Here is a 20,849-nt window from a genome sequence, read left to right on the forward strand (position 1 = left end):
CACCCAGGACTGATCTGGTTTTGACTGTCCTTTGCTCTAAACTGCAGTTATCCTAAATGCTGGTATCAATCTCCGGAAGACTTAGACAAGTTCTTTTACCTAACCGGTTCTAGTTGTGGCTTGTAATCTTATGCAATAGGATCTATAAAACAGTTGTTTACATACAATAGCTTCTCAGTAATCTTTACTTAATAGACATTTCTGAAAAAAAGTGTCAGATTTTGCAACTTGAATTACATTTTAAAGTATCCAGGGCTATAGCAGCTTACTGTGGAAAGCTATGCCTATGCCTCTTATACAAATAAATTAAAATGGTGAATATTTTCCATATCTGTAAACTTGTATTTTTAGACTGCATTTCTTTCAAGCAAGGTATCTGAAAGCTGCCATTGTGTCAAATTTCTCTCCATTTTTAGAAATTCCAACATCATTACCACTGAATATCACACCAGCTCAGGGGAAACCAAGGATATCATGTTGGAGGAGAAAGCAAAGCCTCGCATTCCTCTGTAGATGAACTCAGCCACCAAGATAAGCAAAAAATAGACTTGGATGATTTACTGTGAGCCTGTGAGGAAATACAAGGGAGAACAACTTTTATTATTATTGAATGTTCAACTTAAGTAATTAGGAGACAAAAACCAAGCCTTGTTCTCTTGCAGGAAATCTTGTACTAAAGAGTAGCAGAAACAAACAAAAAAAAGAAAGAGTAGCAGAAACAGGTACAAGTGAAAATTTTGTCATGGGGACATTCTTGAGGTTAGGATTTAGAATCATTTCTTCTCCTTCACTTTCAACAGGACTCATGGGTGCATGAAGTTTCCTTCTGCTGTTCTTCATTCCTCTCCTCTAAGTCCTCAGCCATTAGAAGCCCATGGAAACTTCTTAAGAGTGTTGCACAAACCTGTATTTCAAAGATAAGGTTATATAATCTAGTAATCAATGTAAACTTAACAAAACAGATATTTAGGTCCAATAATAATTTCAAACTTCTGCTCATCTATTGGTTGGGAAGTTTATAACACAATTTCTTGGTATGTCAAGTTGATTTTCCAGTATCATTTATAGTTTAAATTAATAGTCTTTAATTAGTTGTCTAATTAAAGCCCAGAACAAGACATTGGAAGGGCATATGGGGCAAAGAGAGATGGATAAAACAAAATCCTCACTTTTCTTAACCTTGTAATCTAGTAGACAGGATAACACAAACATGCCCATAACTCTAAGGCAAGGCCTATTGGGAAAGAAAGTCAGTTAAAATGTTTGTCATATACCATGAGTCCATCCCTCTGTCAGGGCTGTGTTAAGTGGAACCATAGAGGTTCCAAATAAGATGCTAAGACCTCAGAGACCTTGTTGGATTATCAGAAAATGACTTCATGGAGAATATGGAATAAATAAGTTTTGGCCTTAAAGAATGCACTGTTTGGAAAAATCCACTTTTGTCAAATCCATTTTAATAAAAAGCAAGTAGTCTAGTTTGGCCAAAGAAGGGGGTACCTGTACAACATTGGCTGGAAATAAAGGAAACCAGAAGAGTATACCCATAGTAGAGTGGTCACAAATGCCAGTTTACAACTTTGGCCTCAGTTTAAGATTTATAGAGAATGGGGGAATCAATTACTTTTTTCAGCTGAACTTTTGCAAGTGGAAGCAGGGTATACTTTAGAAAGGAGCAGAGAGAGTCTGAGATAACAGGAAGCAATGTAAACCACTCAGGTGAAAAAGAATGAGGGCTTTGAACTAGGACAAGTCAGAGAAAGATCATTTACAAATCAGAGGTAGAGACAACAGGATTTCTAGAAAGACTGGATGTATGAGAATTGGAACAGACATATATGATGATCATAAAGTTCCAAGCCTGGTTGAGTAGAAGAATAATAAATTAACAGGAACAATGTGATGGAGAGGAGAAGATGGCTCAGGGCAGAGGATGATATGACGCTTTCAGTTTTAGTGGTATTGAGTTTCAGGTGTAAACAACTGGACATGTGAGTCTGTAGCAAGGTAGAGAAGTCAAGGTTAGAAATACCAGCTTCGGAATCAGGCACCTAAAATTGATCACTGGAGCCAAAGAGTAAATGCAGTCACAAGATAGAGCAGGGAAAGGGGACAGGATTGGAGTATAATGTGGAGAAAATTCTACACTTAGTGGCTGGAAAGACAAGTGTGATACCCTGAAGATGGCAAAGAGTGAGAATAAGGCAGGAAGAGAATCAAAACTGGAGAGCTAGGCAGGGGAGCCAAGGAGGTTTAAGGAGGAAGGCCAACAATGGCAAAGGTTACACCGTGGGGCGAAAGTCTCTCAGGTTTTTGTACCAAAAATCCACCCCCAAGCCAAGTTATCTCCATTTTAAGAAACAACATTAACTATCTTATCCAAAATGTTCTCATTCGTTTATTTTAGCTCTTAAAATAAAGCCTAATAATACTAATTTACCCATTTCCAGTTGTTGGAAATGAGTCTCTGATGAAATCTAATTACAACATCTAAATATTGAACAAAATTTTCTGTAGCTTTTACCCCAATGAAGGCCTCTTATTCATAAATATACATCCTTCCTCCAAATGCCAAGAACAGAGAGGATGGCTTATAAGAGAAAAGTGAGAGAAAAGCCTTAGTTTACAACTTCTTTTTCTGCTAGTATGATTTTCTAAAAGATTGGTCCAATTGATATAAAATATGGATTTGGTCCTGTTACAGGTTGAATTGTGTTCTCTCAAAATTCATGTTAAAATCCTAACCTGCAGTAGCTCAGAATGTGACTTTATTTGGAAATAGGGTTACTGCAGATGTAATTAGTTAGGATGAGATCATACTAGAGTAGGGTGATCCTGGATCCTGGATCCTGATCCAATATGCCTGGGGTCCTTATAAAAGGGGAGATTTGGACAAAAATACACACAGGAAGAATACCTGTAAAGATAAAGGCAGAGATCTGGGTGATGCAGCCAAACCCAAGGAATGATGGAAATTGCCAGCAAACCACCAGAAGTTAGGAAAGAAGCATGGGATGGATTCTCTTTCACAGCCCTCAGAAGGAACCAACCCTGCCAATGCCTTAAGCTCAGACTTCTAGGATATAGAACTGTGAGACAATAAATTTCTGTTGCTTAAGCCACCTAGTTTGTGGTACTTTGTTACAGCTGTTCTAATAAACTAATACAGGTCCATAAGCAAATAGGTCAACAGTGTGTTTCCTCAGGGCTTGTACTTTGAAATCTCATGTACCACAGAGAACAGAGTGACTTAGTTCACTCTGGAAAAAAAATGTATTCACATAAGCAATTTAAAACTGCTTCATTTTCCAAATCTGCTTCATATTCCAAATCTGCTTCATTTCCCAGAGACAGCAGTTCTTTGACCAGAGTTTACATTGAGAGGGAACAGCCAGTTTTGGAGAATAAATCTCTTCCACTGTTCCCACTATTCAGGACTGCAGACTCTTTTCAACCAACCTAATAATAAAACTGGCCGGTTCACAATCATTGGCCTTTCCATAGTTGAACCGTCAGAGGTGTTATAAAATGTTACAAAAACAAAGCCAGATGAAGTTACCCGTTCACAGGGAAGGCTCTGAATAGGTGTTTTTAACGGAGGAACTGATCTTGATTTCTGGAAAGGTACTGTTTGTGATGACTCTTGATATTCAGTGTTATTGCAAAAAAATTCCACTACTATTTTATAAAGTAGCCTTTTAAAAAATAACTTTAGACATTTAAAGCTCATCATGGTTGCACCAGGCTTGGCAAAATATTCTCCCTATACAGTGGAAACATTTTTTGGGAGTCAAGTTGTTGAGTGGGTGCTTCCAAGGCAGAGATACTTTGGGTACCCTTTTAGGTACATTCAGAATTATGCCTTTCTATTTACAAGACCTTTAGGAGTTGTTTGTGGCCAAAGCTTTTCTTCCCAGAGAAAACAAGCTAGGTTCTGGTTGACATCCACTGGATTTAAAATATGATTTTATAAAACATGATATCCGTCACTGGCCAAAAATTCTAAAATCTAATTTAGACTCCTTTTCTCTCAAACTAAACAAAGCCAGGGCTTTCAAGTGATCATAATCTGCAGAATCTTTATGTGTGTGTGCAATTACTACGAATCACCCATGACTAAAATTGTCAAAATAAGTCTGTCTGAACCCAAGAAGATATGGGGCCTCACTGGTGTTACCATGATGATCTGCTCCTCTTTCCAGCTTGCCTGTGGATACACATATCTCCTTTCCCTGGTTTGTTCCAATTCTCTGTACAGTGTTTTTCAGAGGTGAAGATAAAAGCAGTAGCCTTCCATTGGCAGGTTTTTAAACTTGGAATGGCTGTCCATTTAAGCGATTGTTCAAGTCAGTAAAAAGGTAGAGGAAGAACGGTGTGACCACAGTGATGCCTGAGCATTGATTGAAGCAGACCAGCCATCGCTCACGAAAGCGACCTGATGATGAAGATCCACAGCTGGCTCTTAGCCTCGGCATTTGGGAACACAGGGAAGGGAGGGATGATGGCGGACTATACACGCCATTCTCCTTCTAAAAGAGGCAGCTGCTCCTCAGCTGATTTCTGCCATGGAAAGTAGGCCAAGCGTAGACAGATTTCTTCATTTTCTAAGAAAGGCAAGAAGTATTTGTTTTAAATGTCAAAACTTCTGATTTTTAAATGTTGGAAACTGTATTAGCTTCCTATTGCTGCTGAAACAAATGACCACAAACTAAGTGGTGTAAACGATATGAGTTTATGATCTCCCAGTCCTGGAGATTGGAAGTGTGCGATTGGTTTCCGTGGGTTGAAATCAGGGTGTTGGCAGGCGGTGCTCCCTCCAGAAGTTCTAGATGAAAATCCATTTCCTCACCTTTTCTAGTTCCTAGAGGCTGCCTGCTTTCCTTTGCTTGTGGCCTCTTCTTCCACCTTCAAAGCCAGCAGCATAGCATCTTCTAATATCTCTCTGACTGATATTCTGCTTCCTTCATCACATCTCCCTTTCTGACTCTGACGCTTCTGCCTCCCTCTTTCCCTGGTATAGACCACTGTGATCGTATTGGGTCCATCTGAGTAATCCAGGATAACCTCCCTGTCTCAAGATCCTTAACTTAATCACATCTGCAAAGTCGCTTTTGCTTTGGAAAGTAACATATTCGCAGGTTCTGGGGATTAGGACGTGGACAACTTGGGGACAGTGGCTTATTCTGTCCACTCCAGAAACTGATTAATTTTTTTAATGTAAAGGCTTAAATAAAACATGTCTGTGGCCACTATTTTGTGATTTCTGTTTAAACTCTGGCTATACCATCTCTGAGAGTGAATGTTTGTCCTTTAGAGATGTGTGTATCTGAGCTAACAGCTATTTCCTGGATATCTGAAGGAAGGGGAGTGTCTGTAGCTCTCACTAATGGGAAATTTTCAGGGAGGACCTGGAGGTGACATGTCCACATCTACCCTGGATTGCTTTGCATGATGGAGACTTCCACATGCCACTCTGGACTGTCGAGCTGGGACACCTCAGGGATTTATTTTGGATGGAATGATTTGGGGGTAATGAACAGTGAGGGAAGGGTAAACACTGTGGTTAAGAGTGGGGTTTGCCAAAGGTGGCGATTTGCATGGTAGAGGTTATGTAAAGTGCAGAGATTACACCAGATAGGGGCAGGTTGGGCAACGGGTGAGGATTTGGGGAGCGTCCATCTAGGAATTGCTATAAGGGCTTAAAATTGCTGGGTGCTTTGCTCCTGGACTATTTCTCTTGAACTAGATTACTCCTTTCTTGGCCCAGTGCTTTTAGCTATGTAGGCAGTTTGGATAAGACTGATACATCATACCGCTTTGTGGGGCTGGGGCCGTGACACACACGTGGGCTGAGCAGAAACAAGATAGGCCTGTCTTGTCTGCTGGTCCCATGGGAAGGAGTGGCAGCCTCCCTCAAAGGGGACTCTGACTGAAAGTTCTAGACGATTCCCAGCTGCAAAATGAGTCATGCCAGATGCCAGGACTTGAAAGAGTAGGGAGGAGCAACTCCTGGGTATATAGTTCAGGAAAGATATAGGGGGACAGAGCCTGTTCCTGAATATACCAGAGGAGGGTGCCTCAGTGCAGAGAAGCAGGCAGGTGGAAGAGGTGGAGGGGTGAAGCTGACACAGGTCACAGTCATTTGTAAGGTTTTACGTGTCCTGCTGGCGTAACTCTCCACTAATCAGACCGCTATCTGTGCCTTTGGCCAATAGTTTGAAAGTTTTACATATTGATTTTCTGACAATATTTCAGTGGAATTTAGGGGACATCAGAGTGAATACTAGTTCATGTTACTATATTCCATTTTAGATATCAGCAGAAAAAAGAGTTTATTCACATCTAACTGGTATAAGTGGTTGTATGTGACTTCTTTCAGGTCATGGTTTCCTCTTAGCGACTGCAACTTCAAGAGTTGCCCTTACTTTTTCCTAGGGCGGAGCTTGAACACTGATGCAACCTGGCACAATGAATGTGACGCTAACTGCCCTCATAACAACAATCTGATAAATCAGGTTGCTGAAAAGCTGAAAAGCTTTCTTGGTAACTTGTATGGATCTGAACAAAGATAGAATTGGCACCGTGATTGAGCATCTTTTCACATGATTTATGATCTATCCAGGTCAAAGCCGAAGCAGGGCAGGTGGGCTGAATTGGAACCATGCCTGGCTGGAGTTTTCTTGTCTGCTGGTAAAAAGACTGCTTTCTAGCGCATTCCAGCAAGTGTTAGACATTTTACTGAGAATATGTGTACACACACTGCAAACACAGTGTGAAGAAAGACACTGTCTCACTCATTGTTGTAACCCTAGCACCTCACTTAGTATGGGCACCAGGTTTGTCCTCAGTAAAGGAATAATATATATAATAAATGGAGTTGGGTTTGGTCATATAGCATCTGTGTCACCTCAGGAAAGTTACTTGACTTGTTAAATAAGAGAATAATATCTATCTCACAAGAACCTCATAAGGACTAAATGAAGTAATGGATGTGAAGTTACTCTGTAATTCTAAGTGTCTCATGAATGTACTGGGTTGTTATTTGTGCAAATTGTATTAGATTTTATTTTTTCTTTGTACTGTGTTCCTTAGGAGAAAACACTAATAATCTCACTGATTATCTGGCCTAGGTACTTTCTAAATGATTATAATACTTATTTAGGGGCATCTCAGCTAACTTAGCTGCCTGGGGCCCAGACGCTATCTGGTTTTAAGAAATTATTTTTGAACTTTTTTCTTGGAGAAAAAAAAATCCCCCAAAGCAGAACAAACCAAAACATTCATATCAAGTAGAGTATGCCACACAAAGTAGGAAAAGCTCATAAATATCTGTTGGAGGCTCAGTCAGAGGATGGGCACTTAAGGTCCTATTATACACTGGTAATTTTATGGAAGAATTGATCTCATTAATCTCCTTAAAGAGATTCTGGGCAAACTTCTTCTTACTAAAACAGAGCTAATTGTTTTGAAGGAAACATGTTGATGAGATATTTTGGAGAGAGAAGCAGATTTGGTCATTGACAAAATATTTCCCATGCCCAAAGACACTGGTTTAGTGATTGCTAAAAATAACTGGAACACTTTAAGTTTCACCTCATTATGGATGAGAACATTGGAATTGTAGAAAACTCTGCCAGCTGATCATGTAGCTGGTGAACCATGGACTGCCTAAGTCATGGGCTCCCTCTGAATTTGGCAGAACTTAAGACCATTGTTTCTGAGCTCGATTTTGGCTTCTTTGTCAATTTTTCATGATTGAGATACATATTCTCTTCAGGTCACACATCTTTACCTGTTATTAAATTGGTCATTTGACTGATTAAACTGAATGACTTGTGTTTGCTCATCTTATTCTGTTGGTCCTCAGGAGGGAGTTAGCTTTGTATCTTCCTGCAAACAAAGAAAAGATAAGCCTCCTTGTTGACAGGTTGAACTTCACAGGACCCATAAACCGCCTGAAGCCCATTTTGCTGCTGGGAGAGGTGCGGCCTTCCTTATGGGGCCTCAGACTTGGTGGGGACAAAAGTTATTGCTGCAGTTCTGTCCCCAGCATTAGAGGAAGCTCAGTGGGTGAGCTAAGGAAGAGCATGAATTTTAGAGTCTAGAAAAATGGCCTCAAGTCCCAGTTTGCCATTTTTTCCTGGGTAAACTTTGTCACATTAATTTATGTCTTGATTATAATAGACCCTTGAAATACTCAAGGGATAATCTTGAGACGTGGAAGCCTTAAATGCAAGAAGACTACTGGAGCACTTCTGGAGAGCTACACAGATAGGAAAGAGATGCGAGAAAAGCAAACTCAAACTGAAATAGAGATGCTCGCCAATAATCCCATCTCACTCACTGGTTTATCATTTGCTCTGCAACCTAGCCTCCAAGGGGGCATCAGCTTCAAGTGAATCCTTTAGGAAAATGCCAAGTCCTAAACTTTTGGAGTTACTGGCAAATAGCCAAAACCTCCGATGTTAAATCTTCAAATGACAAGAGTCTGCTGTAATACCTATTTCCTTTTCATGGTTTCTTGTAACCATGAAAAAAATGTAATACAGGTAGAAGAGTTAGAACATGGTATGATCAATAAATATGAGACTCCTTTCTTCCAAACTAATGTTTGTTAGATGAAAGAATGCATTTGGTAAGAGAATTGCTTTTCTTCAGGTGGAAGTGTGATAAGTGTAGGTGATCTTTGGACCTCTTTTTCTGGAATTCTCCAGCCTCATCCCCTTTTGGAAAATATTGGCTGAGTCAATACGTTGGCTCTATGGCCACATAAGCAGGAAGTCAGGACACAGTGGCTCATTCGCCCCTCCTCCCTTCTCCTCTTATCCATTCCTCTCTGAGGTAGGATTTGTCCTCATCCATAGTGTGTGTGGGAGGAAAGGGGATATTCTTTTTTAAATGCGTTTTCTTATTTTTAAATGCATTTTGGTAAAAATAAAAAAAAAAAGATTTTAACGTGGCTTAAAAAGATGAATCACAGAATTAACATAAATCTCAGAGTTCAATTTAAAATAAGAAAGAAAAGTTAAGAGACTCAACAATCACATATTGACTATGTTATTGTTCACGTGGGCAGTCGCACTTAGAGCAGGAAAGGCAAAAAGAAGTTGCCTACAACAAATCATGTGTATTCTATAATCCCTTTCACATACACACAAATGAAATAAAACATTAAGAAATTACTTGTAACATTTCTGGTTTAAGATGACAAATGAGGTACACATTTTCATTTTAACATCTACTGAAATAAAAGTAGAAAAGCACAAAAAGAAATAAGCCACTAGCAATAAAGAAAATCAAGGTGGGGATGAACCAATTCAACAAGCAAATGATTTTTTTTTTTTTAATTTATTTTTGGCTGCGTTGGGTCTTTGTTGCTGTGCGCGGGCTTTCTCTAGTTGCAACAAGCGGGGGGCTACTTTTCGTTGCAGTGCGTGGGCTTCTCATTGCGGTGGCTTCTCTTGTTGCAGAGCACGGGCTCTAGGCACGTGGGCTTCAGTAGTTGTGGCTCGCGGGCTCTAGAGCACAGGCTCAGTAGTTGTGGCACACGGGCTTAGTTGCTCTGTGGCGTGTGGGATCTTCCCGGACCAGGGCTCGAACCCGTGTCCCCTGCATTGGCAGGTGGATTCTTAACCACTGTGCCACCAGGGAAGTTCCCAAGCAAATGATTTTAACAAATTTCTGGGAGACTGAAAATGAACAGGAATGTCTTGGTGAATGAAACAGGCTGGAAGAGCCTTAGTTTTATAGATGAGGAGCTATAAGGAGATAAGAGCTGATCTGCTCTTCAGAATCCCAGAGTCTCTGGCCTCAGGATCAACCACAAGCAAGCGAGAACTGTAGTTGAAACCAAGGGATTCACTTGAGGTCTGTGATGAAACCACAGCCACCAGTGGGTACTTCATTCGCCCTTCCCCAAACCAATACGTAGGCAGTTGGTGTGTAGGGGCCTCCTCACTAAATAAACTGAACAACGTTTGGGGAAAGCAAAGACAAGTAGCCCTAAGTCACTTATAGACAAAATGTAGAAGGCTTTGCTGTGTTTACAGGACAATATATAAATATTAATAATTTTACAGTGTAAAAAAGTAAGTGAGCTGATGGGAGGAAGGACGTGTAGAAGGAAAGGTAAGGATGCTAATACACTGATACCATTAGCGTAGTCATTTATTCATTCACTTGACAAATATTTACTGAGAACCTACTGGGTGTAGGTGTTGTTCTGGGCACTTGGGAAACAGAAAGAAAAACATCAGACAGAACTCCTTACCTTCCTGGAGCTTACATTACGTTATGCCATTAGGACATGTAGCTGCCACAGATACTGCCAAAGCTGTTGGAATAAAAAATAGAGTTGAACTATATTATTAAAGATGTAAAGATAACTAATAGAAAAACTATAAATAATGATAACATACATTGAGAGGAATAGAGATGAGTAAGTGACCTGAATTTTAAGCTCTCATATATGGGATTCACTAGATACTATGTCTAAAGTGGATGAATCAAAACAGAGATAAAATCATGATATCTAGAATTAGGGAAGCAACCACCAAAACTAGAAACCGAAACAACCGAAAGAGTTTGTCTCTAGGGTGTGTACTGAAGGTGAGAAGAGAAGGATGAGAATGCTATTTTTGCTTTCATCATGAGCCCTATTTGCTTTGTTATCACATGCATGTATTATATTGATTAATATATATATATATTTAAATTCAGTGACTTCTAAAAACAGTTACAATCAAAGAATGAGATTCATTTTTCATCTACCAAGCGTCATGGGATTAAACACAGAATCATTAGAAATAGATTTTCCTTTCTGGAGCTTTTAGCAAGTGTTTAAAAATAGATGCTGTTTCATTGTCTTCTCTTGGTTGTAATGAATGGTGGGATCCCCAAGATAGGTTTGTGAAGATAAGTGCTGAAAATGAAAGGTAGTAAGAAGCTTGTAGAGTGTATTATTAGAATAGCTTGGGTGCAGTGCAGTTCATTTGAACAAAATAAGGCTTTTACTTCCCTATTGTTTACCTTTGCTTAGCTAGCGGTGTTTAGGAAGGTGGAACTAACATTTATTAAATGCTTATTTTGTATAAAGCACTTTGCATATGGTGAGTCACTTCATGCACTCAAAAACCTTATGACACTGGCATTCGTTTTCACATTTGGTAGATGAGGAAATTGAAGATTAGACACATGGCAAAGCTTGCTAATGGCAACCCAGTGTGTAAGTAGGGAGCTAGATTTCCAGCCTAGCTCTGACTCCAAAAGCTGCACTCTTCCTTTTGGCTTTCCCAGTGCATACGTTCTAAGAAAAAGATCAGATTTCAGTAAAATTCCATTATAAGTTATATTTTCCATTAAAATTCAATATTTTCTACAATGTAAATTTCTGTAAGTACCGTATTTTTCTAGGTACCTAAGACATTTAGCTAGTGGTAACTATTTCAGCATTAAATTGATAATAAATGTACGTGTCTATGCTTTCCAACATTTGAACAAAAAGAAACTTTGTTAAGTTTGATTTTCACTCTCAACCAGTAATGTCCTTCCATCCCCTATGCTGTATTTGAAAATATTCCTCAATGGTAGTTTATTCTTGGACGACTCTTTTCATCCATCTTATGACCAACTTTGCACAAATATGATTTCTTATGTTGCTATTATCTGCTGGAATAAGACTATGATCCTCCCTTGAGCCCACTAAGTTATCAAAAAAAAGATATAACCTGGTAGTAAATTAGATGCACATAGATTTGGGGAAAATGGTAGTAATAATAATAACACAAAAGTAAACAAGCTTCTGTTTGTGTACATATTAGGTGCCAGGTGTTTTGCATGCATCACCTCACTTAATCTTCTCTATAGATCTGTGGGACAGATATTGTGATCAGTATATTATAAATGGAAACTATAACCCAGAGAGTTTCAGCAACTTGCTCAAACTTGTCACAAACAAAGGAACTGGGATTTAAGCACCAGGTTTAAGAGTATGCTTGTAATGTTTCTGAGGTTGCCTGACGCATAAATAATTTTACAAGTTCTCTCATGCTATCCTTGGGAGACATCATGGGCTGTTGAAGAGTTGGATGAACTTTGAACTGTTGCTGTGACTGATCTGACATGGATTTGCCTCTATTAGTGCCTCTCTGGAGGGAGGTCCCAAGTGGGGTACCAAAAACAACATTTACATTTTGTTTGGTTCCATGTGGTTATTAATGGATTAGAAACATTCATGCTGCTGCTGCTGCTACTGATTATCATTAGTAGTGCAGGATATACAAGGCTGAAAGAGGAGAGAGAAACCGAGAATGAGAATCTTAAAAAAACTATAACAGGTGACAGCAATAATCTGACTCTAACACAGTGAAATTAAGAGTAAGATTATAATTGTGCTTTTATCTGAAAAGTTATCTGTGTGCGTACAGAGGTGGAAAGATGTGGCTTAGTAGGAACTCATGCAAAAAATCAGCTGTCTCATCAATTTCAAGGCTTCATTACCATCTTTACAATGATAGTCCCCAAACACTGTTCTCCAGCCCAGATCTCTACATAGCTCCGGTGCTGTATGTCCAATAGCTCAACAAATTTCTCTTGGAGTTGGATGTCTGAAAGGCTCCTCACACTTAGCATGTCCAAGATGGAACTCTTAAACCATCCCCTTCAAGCCAGGTCCTCTTCTAGTACCCACCAATCAGCAAATATTACTACTCTCTCTTCTGTTAGTCAATTTAGGCATCATCATTGATACCTCTTTCTCCCGCCTCCCCATCTCTAACTCCTCTCCAGACTTTGTTCATTTTAACTCCTAGAATCTCAGAATTTGTCACTCATTCATCTCCACTACTACCTTATTAGTCTATAGGGCCATCATTTCTCACCCATACTATTACTATGGTCCATCTGGTCTCAGTGTTTCTACTCTGGCCCCCTTCACCCCATTTAACACAACAGCCTGAGTAAATATTTTCATAACACAAATATGATTGGGTCATATACACATCTACCCCCAGATTAAGTTCTTCTAATGTCTTTTTATTCCTCTCACATACAGATAAAAACCATGCCCCTGTATACCTGCCCAGCTTAGTCTTAGAAATATCCTCCTTGTTCTCTGTACCCCCAGGCATATGGGTTTTCTTTCAGTTCTTTGAACACACTGTGAAGTCTCCTGCTACAAAGCCTTTGCATAGGTTGTTCCTTCTGTCTGAAATGTTGTTTTCTCATCCTCATCTGGTTAATACCTACTCATCCTTCAGGTCTCCATTCGAGGGGTGTTTCCATAGGGAAGCCCTCCCTAACTCTCTAGGCTGAGATTCCTTTGTTACACATTACATAGTCCTTACAGTCCTGCCCTCTGGAGCTCTTATCTCAATTTATAATTCATTCATTTGTTTACATAACACATATTTGTTGAATATTTATTGTGTGCGAGGCTCTGTTCTAAGTGCTGAGGATATAGTGGTGAATAAAACAGTTCCTTCCTAAGGATCGTCATCTAGTGATGGAGGAGATATCAACAAGTAAAATATAAAGGATGTCCATTGGTGTTAAGCGTTATGGAGAAAAGTACATCAGAGAGAGAAGATAGGAAGTGCATGTGTGTGCACAAGTGCACGCTATTTTAAATAGTCAGGGAGGAACCGATGAGGCAACATTTGAACTAGAGGGTGAAGCTTGCATATACCTGAAGGCAGACTATGCCAGGTAGAGGGAAGAGTAAGGGCAAAAGCCCTGAGATAGAAGCGTGTTTGCTGTGTTTAAAGAGCAACCATAAGGCCGGCATGTTTGGAAGAGAGTAAATGGACATGCAAATAGCAGGAGATGAAGACAGAGAGGGATCAGGTGAAGTAGGACCTGAAAGGTCAATGTAAGAACTTTGGCTTTCAGTCTGAGTGGGTGGAGAATAATTACGCAATTTAAGCAAAGGACGTGATCTGGCACATTTCCAAAGGATTGCACTGGTTACTGTTTGGGCAATAAACACTCTGCGTGGATGGGGGTTGGAGAGTAGAGCAGAGATATCAGTTTTAAACTTGTCTGTGCTCATCCAGACAAGATATGATGGTGGTTTGGTCAAGGTAATAAAAGTAGAATTGAGGAAAGTGGTCAGATTCTGGATACATTTGAAGGAAAGCCAACAGAATATGTTGACAGATTGAAGATGAGTTACAGAAGAAAGAAAAAAATCAAGGATTACATTAAGGTTAATGGCATAAGTAACCAGGAGAATGGAGTCACCATTTACTGAGATGGGCAAGTCTATGAGAGAAGCAGATTTGAGAGGAAAGGTTAAGGGTCAGTCTGGACACGTCAACTTTAAGATGCCTAGTACATATCCAAGTGGAGTTAGAGAGTAGGTAGTTGGATTTATGAATCTACAGTTTGGGGGAGAAGTCTGGGTGGGGTGACCAGCCATCCTGGTTTGCCTGGGACTGAGGAGGTTCCTGGGACATGGGACATTTGGTGCTAAAACCAAGAAAGTCCTGGGAAAACTGGGATGAGTTGGTTACCCTAGGTCTGGACTATAGATATAAATGTGTGAGTCTTTGGCATGTAAACGTCACTTAAAGTCAAAAAATTAGATGATATCATCCAGAGAGCAAGTGAACTAGAGAAGAAATGTCCAAGGTGACCCGAGCATTTAGAATGAGGAAGTTGAGAAAGGATCAGCTGGAGACAGTAAGAAGGAGGGTCCAGTGAAGTAGAAGGAAAATCAGGATGTATAAGGTTCTGGAAGTCAAGTGATAGAAATGTTTCAAGAAAGTAGTGGTCAGCCTGTGCCAAATATTGAAGACAAGCAAAACAAAATGAAGACTATGACTGACCACTGCATTGAGCACTGCGGCAGTTATTGGTGATCTTGAAAAAGGCAGTTGCCATGGAGCGGTGGGGGCCAAAACTTTGATTGGACTAGGTCCAGGGAAGAGAACGGGGTGGGGTGAAGGTGTTGGAAGAATTTTAAAGGTGAGAAGAAAGAGGGGCAGGTGAGCCAAAGGCTCCTATAAGGAAAGTAATAGGTTGTATAGTCTGATGACACGAGTTTCAAAGCGGGAGCCTGGGGGGGGGGGGGGAGGGGGGAGGGGTTAGGAATGAGAGAAAGAAAAAGATTTAGAAGAGGAGCAAGGAGGACACATTTCCCCCCTCCAGGCCCAGGGAGATAGAAGAGCCACTACCAGAGACGACTGCAGGGAAAGCAGATTCCTCAAGGGAGCGGGAGATTTGAGGTGGAACACAAAGGTGATAGGAACATTCATGGAAATTTTGAGGACTTTGGGGATTTTATTTTTATTTATGTATTTATTGGGGGGATTTTAATTGATATTGGACTGGGTATTCTTCAGGGGAGAGCAGAAGAGTTTGAGGAGTAGGAGTCAGGGTGGGGCTGAAGTCAGAGCCTTAAGGAGTTAGGGGGTTTGGGTTTGTGGGATCTCCTGAGAGACCGGGACATTTTGTGCTAACTGTAGGAAACTGGGATAAAGTGTAGATAGTGGTAGAGGGATTATAAGCCTCTCTTGGGAGGGAGCTGTGGTGCACCCTCTTCTTTCGTGCCACTGGAGGGATTGAAGACAAGGGAAGGCAGTCTTACGGGGAGCATGAGTGGTCCTGGGCCCCCTCCTCCCTCACGTGTGATGGATGATGCTTTCATGAGTGTGATTATTGGCTCAGTGCCTGTCTCCCCCATTGGATGCTAAACTACATGAAGGCAGGGGACTGTGTTTGTTTTTACTCTCTTTAACATCCTCCAGTTCCTCTTGTATAGAGTCCTTGGTAGATGATAGACGTTCCATAAATGTATGTTTCATGAATAAATAAATAATAAAAGAATTGAGACAGCAAAGTCATAATGAGCAGTGCAATGAGGCTGCCAGCAAAAGGAGATGGTGTTCAGAGTGCAGAGGGTGATCATTTCTCTTGACTTCTTGGTGGACATTATGACCTATTTCACTCATTTCTGGCTGTCACACTAAAAGAAGTGTGTAGTTAACTGCTTAAAAAAGTTGGAGCGGGGGCCTCCCTGGTGGCGCAGTGGTTGAGAATCTGCCTGCCAATGCAGGGGACACGGGTTCGAGCCCTGGTCTGGGAAGATCCCACATGCCGCGGAGCGACTAGGCCCGTGAGCCACAGCTACTGAGCCTGCGCGTCTGGAGCCTGTGCTCCGCAACAAGAGAGGCCGCGATAGTGAGAGGCCCGCGCACCGCTATGAAGAGTGGCCCCCACTTGCCACAACTAGAGAAAGCCCTCGCACAGAAATGAAGATCCAACACAGCCATAAATAAATAAATAAATAAATAAATAAAATAAACCCAAAGTTTAAAAAAAAAAAAAGTAAGCTGAAATATTTAAAAAAAAAAAAAAAAAGTTGTTGTTTAAAAAAAAAAAACAAAAAAGTTGGAGCGGTATCTTATGCAGTTTTGGCTGCCAGAAAAAGAGAGAACAGTATGATCTCAGACTACCCCCAGGTACTGAGGGAGTTATTGTAAATATATTTGTAGAAATAATGTAATAGAAATTTCATGGAAAGAGGAATGCCCTGTAAGTGGTCCACATGGAGGTGAAACACTCTTGGGGACTGGGTTATTTTGTGGCTTCCTCAGTGTGAAATATTGAGCCCATCATCATGGTGACTCAGCTCCTTGTCGACTGCTTGTACTGCTCTTGCCACTACCGACCAACTATGTTACCTCTAACCCTAATATCTTTTTTTCTACTTCATACATGCCCAGAGTTTCTGCTTATTCATTGTTTCTGCTTTGTTACCCAGTAATGCCCTGAGCATCTTACGCTGATCTTCCTTATCTTCCCCCATCATACCCATCCAGATATTCTGTAACCACTGTGTACACTTCTCTAAATAGTTAAAGTTCCCCAATTGATTTTCAGTCTCTGTGACTTTAAGGAGATGCCTCTCAATAGTTTTCTGCCCTCTCAGAGCTGTTACAGGAGGACACAATTTCTGATCTGATAGCAGTCGACCCATCTTCTCCCTTTCTAAAACCCTCCGAAAGAGCAGTTAGACATGGAGCACCCTTTCTCATACTAGTCTCTCCTGGCGTATTAGCCTTCATTTAAATCTGTCAAGGTGTCCACTAGGATCTCAGTCTTTCGTCTTAGGAAATCTTTCTCATCCTCCAGGTTAATCAGCCTATCTTCCTCAAATTGTTTTCCTTCCAGTTTTATTGAGATATAATTGACATACAGTACTGTATTTTTAAGGTGTAGAGCATAATGATTTGGCTTATATACATCATGAAATGATTATCACAGTCAGCTTAGTGAATACTCATCGTCTCAAATAACTACAAAAGAAAAGAAAAAGAAAAAAATATTTCTCCTTGTGATGAGAACTCAGGATTTACACTCTTAACTTTCATGTATAACATACAGTGTCTTCCTCAATTTTGTTTCCAGTCTTCCTCTGTTCCTGTTTTGACAATAAAATGAAAACATGTTTCTTAAACTACTTTAGTTCCTACTTGATTTCCTAAGCAAATCTGACTTCTAGAGGCAGAGAATGTCATGTACAATTTTTTGGTTGCCTTCTTAACTTTATGATTTGTCTTGATTTTCTTCAGATATTTCTCTACTTCAGCTGAAGATTCATATGTATATCTAAGGACTTATTGGACAGCATCAGCTTAGTGTCCTGTGAGAAGTTCACAGTAGCTTATTTCCCTTAACATAATGTCCTCAATATTCATCCACATTGCCACATATAGCAGAATTTCTTTCTTTTTAAAGGCTGGATAAAATTCCATTGTATGTATATGCCACATTTTAAAAAATCTATTCATCTGTGGATAGACATTTAGGGTGTTTCCACATCTTGGCTATCGTGAATAGTGCTGCAGTGAACAGGGGAGTGCTAATACCTCTTTGAGATTCTAATTTCACAAACTGCATGATTCCACTTATGAAAGATCTAAAATAGTAAAATTCATAGACTGAAAGAGTGAAATGGTGGTTTCCAGGGACTAGAGAGAGGAGAAGATGGGGAATTACTATTCCACAAGCATAAAGTTTCATTTAAGCAAGATGATTTAAGTTCCAGAGATCTGCTGTACAGCATTGTACATATAGTGTCAACGATACTGTATTTTACACTGAAAAAAATTGTTAAGAGATGGATCTCATTCTAAGTGTTCTTAACACAATAAAAATATAAATAAATAAATAAATAAATAAATAATTTAAAAATAAATTCAAACAAATCTTCCCCTTAATGTCCTTCCATGTTTCTACTTCAGCTAATTTTACCACCACCTACCCAGGAGCCAAAGCCCCCAGTCCGGTGTTCATCTTCCATTACTTCTCCCTTGCCCTCATCTACACATTTAATTAGTTGGCTAATCTTAAATACTTCTCAAATATGCCTCCTCTCCTCCATTCCCATTGCCAGTCCTCTAGTTCTGGTTCCCATCATAACTCACATGAACCAACACAGTGACTTTCTCACTGGAAATCCTATCTCGACTCTCCACCCCATCCAATCCTGTCTCCACCTCCACCCTGCTGAGGATGACCTTTCTAGAGTTTAAATCTAGTTATTCACTCCCTGGATTAATACCTTTCAATGGGTATCTATGACCTTCTGGATAGAGTTAAAATGTTTCTATCATGGCATATAAAACCCTTCATAATTTAGCCTCTGCCCCCTTTTCTGGCCTCATTTCCCCAATCCTACTCCATTCTATTGTACCCTTATTCCATCAATAACAAACTTTTAGCAGATACTCAAATTTGGCAGGTCCTTTCATACCTCCCTGTGTTTATCGTGTTGTTACATCTGCCATTATGCCCTTTTCTCTGGCAAAGTCCTGTTCTTCCATCTTGACTCAACTCAAAATACTCTTTCATGAATGTTTTCTTGATCTGCCTTGAATGTTTTCTTGATGAGCCCCTTTAATCCCTTGCTTACCTCTTTCATTACATTTGTTACACTGTAGTACAATGAGTAGTATTCATGTGTCTCTGTACCAGGCTGAGAGTACCCGAGGGCAAGATCCATGTCTTATTATCTTTGTGTCTCCTGTACCTAGCAGAGCACCTGACCCACTGGAGGTACTCAGTGAATAGCTGAAAAGTGAATGAGACTCATCTCTATTTCCTAATTTCTTCTTATCAGAATTTCTTAAGCAGAAAAAGGGAGAGGAAGTTATAGAGAGATTCATTTTTGTCCTCCTCTAGCCTGTGATAGAAAGGTTTAGAAAACTGTAGACTGGGAAATGTGAAGAGAGTTGATATGTGGTGTGACTTTGGCAAATAAAATACTTGTGAGGCTCAAGATTAAGAGCATGGGGAGAGCTTAGTCTGCCTTTGTTTTTGCCTGGCTGTTTCCACAGGAAGTGTGTATGTTACCAAATGCCCCAAACAGAGAAGTCAGCTAGTTTCAGGGAAGGAAAGAAGCGGCAATGAAACATGGTTCAAATCCTCATGTACCCCCGGCCTAGGGCTCGTTCTCTGCTGTCTTCATCAGAGGGCTGGAGTGTACCCAGTCACGTGAATTTGATGGAACTAGTTCCATGGCTACTTTAAGCAAATCTTTTTTATTTATTTTTTTATTTATTTATTTACTTACTTACTTATTTATTTATGACTGTGTTGAGTCTTCGTTTCTGTGCGAGGGCTTTCTCCAGTTGCGGCGAGCGGGGGCCACTCTTCATCGCGGTGCGCGGGCCTCTCACTATCGCGGCTTCTCTTGTTGCGGAGCACAGGCTCCAGACGCGCAGGCTCAGTAATTGTGGCTCACGGGCCCAGCTGCTCCGCGGCATGTGGGATCTTCCCAGACCAGGGCTCGAACCCGTGTGCCCTGCATTGGCAGGCAGATTCTCAACCACTGCGCCACCAGGGAAGCCCTAAGCAAATCTTTATGCTTTCTTCCTTAAAGGTCATGCAGTTAAAGAAAAGTGCTTACTCGTCCTGTCTTACTATTTACATTGGAATGAACTCAAAATAATTTTCAGGCCATAGTTGTTAATAATTACAGAGAAAACATTTTATGGCCGCCCACACAGAGCATTTTTATGTTTGAGACCATGACGTGTTGGTTGACAACTTCTTTCTCTACTTCTCCCATTTTCATTTTCTTACCTTTAGTTGCATTTATTTCTATCGTAGACACCACACCTGTCCTACTAACCCATCACATGTCCCTTTCTTGTTAGCTAAAAGCTCCACCAAGTTAATTCAGACTCTGATCTTTGGTCTCTGAGCTGTTGACTAGTCTGTCATCAGCTGTTCAGGACTTAGTAGATCGGTCTGAAACCTAGAAGATAGAGAATAGTCTATAAAATAGTCTATCATCCACTTCCATATTCCCTGGGGGGTCTTGAGAATAAATTGTCTGCGTATATGTCATTAAATGGACTCATCTTGTACCTGTGGTGGTCTGCCCTGTATTTTTCTGAGAAGGAGTAAAGAAAACAAATATTCAGGTGCCTCCTTTGTGTGAGGCAATATATTAAGCATGTCCATATATACTAACTTATTCAAGAAATCAGTAAGGCATTATTTTCAGATTTTACAGATACAGAAAAGAGTTGACTCAAGTCACACAGCTAATAAATTGCAGAACAGGGATATGAACCTAGCCTGGCTTCTGTCAAAACCCATGCCTCTTGTGATATACGTAGCAAGCTGTGAGTTCATGGTGATTTGCACCAGGAAGGAAGAAAGTGACTAGCATATCCCAGCCTTGTCCCTGTCTTAATTCTCAACCTTCAGTTTGTTGCTCATCATCAGAAAATGTCACCTCTACTGACACTTTGGCGTTTGAAAACCTGTCCTCTGCCACCTCTTTCATTTTTTGGTTGCTTCAAACTTTTCTTTAACTCCTGGAAAAAAGGAATGCT

General features: G+C 40.3%; 1 long non-coding RNA gene across 1 annotated transcript; it reads right to left on the bottom strand.

Annotated features, from left to right (window-relative positions):
- Positions 1–622: 622 nt before the first annotated feature.
- LOC137764818 (uncharacterized) lies at positions 623–19,740 on the bottom strand. Its single transcript, XR_011074070.1, has 3 exons — positions 19,581–19,740; positions 10,271–10,333; positions 623–904 (listed from the first exon to the last, which is right to left on the bottom strand). It is a non-coding gene; the product is annotated as an uncharacterized lncRNA (long non-coding RNA).
- Positions 19,741–20,849: the final 1,109 nt, after the last annotated feature.

This window comes from Eschrichtius robustus, chromosome 5, assembly GCF_028021215.1.
Source record: "Eschrichtius robustus isolate mEscRob2 chromosome 5, mEscRob2.pri, whole genome shotgun sequence".
In the NCBI taxonomy this organism is placed as follows: domain Eukaryota; kingdom Metazoa; phylum Chordata; class Mammalia; order Artiodactyla; family Eschrichtiidae; genus Eschrichtius; species Eschrichtius robustus.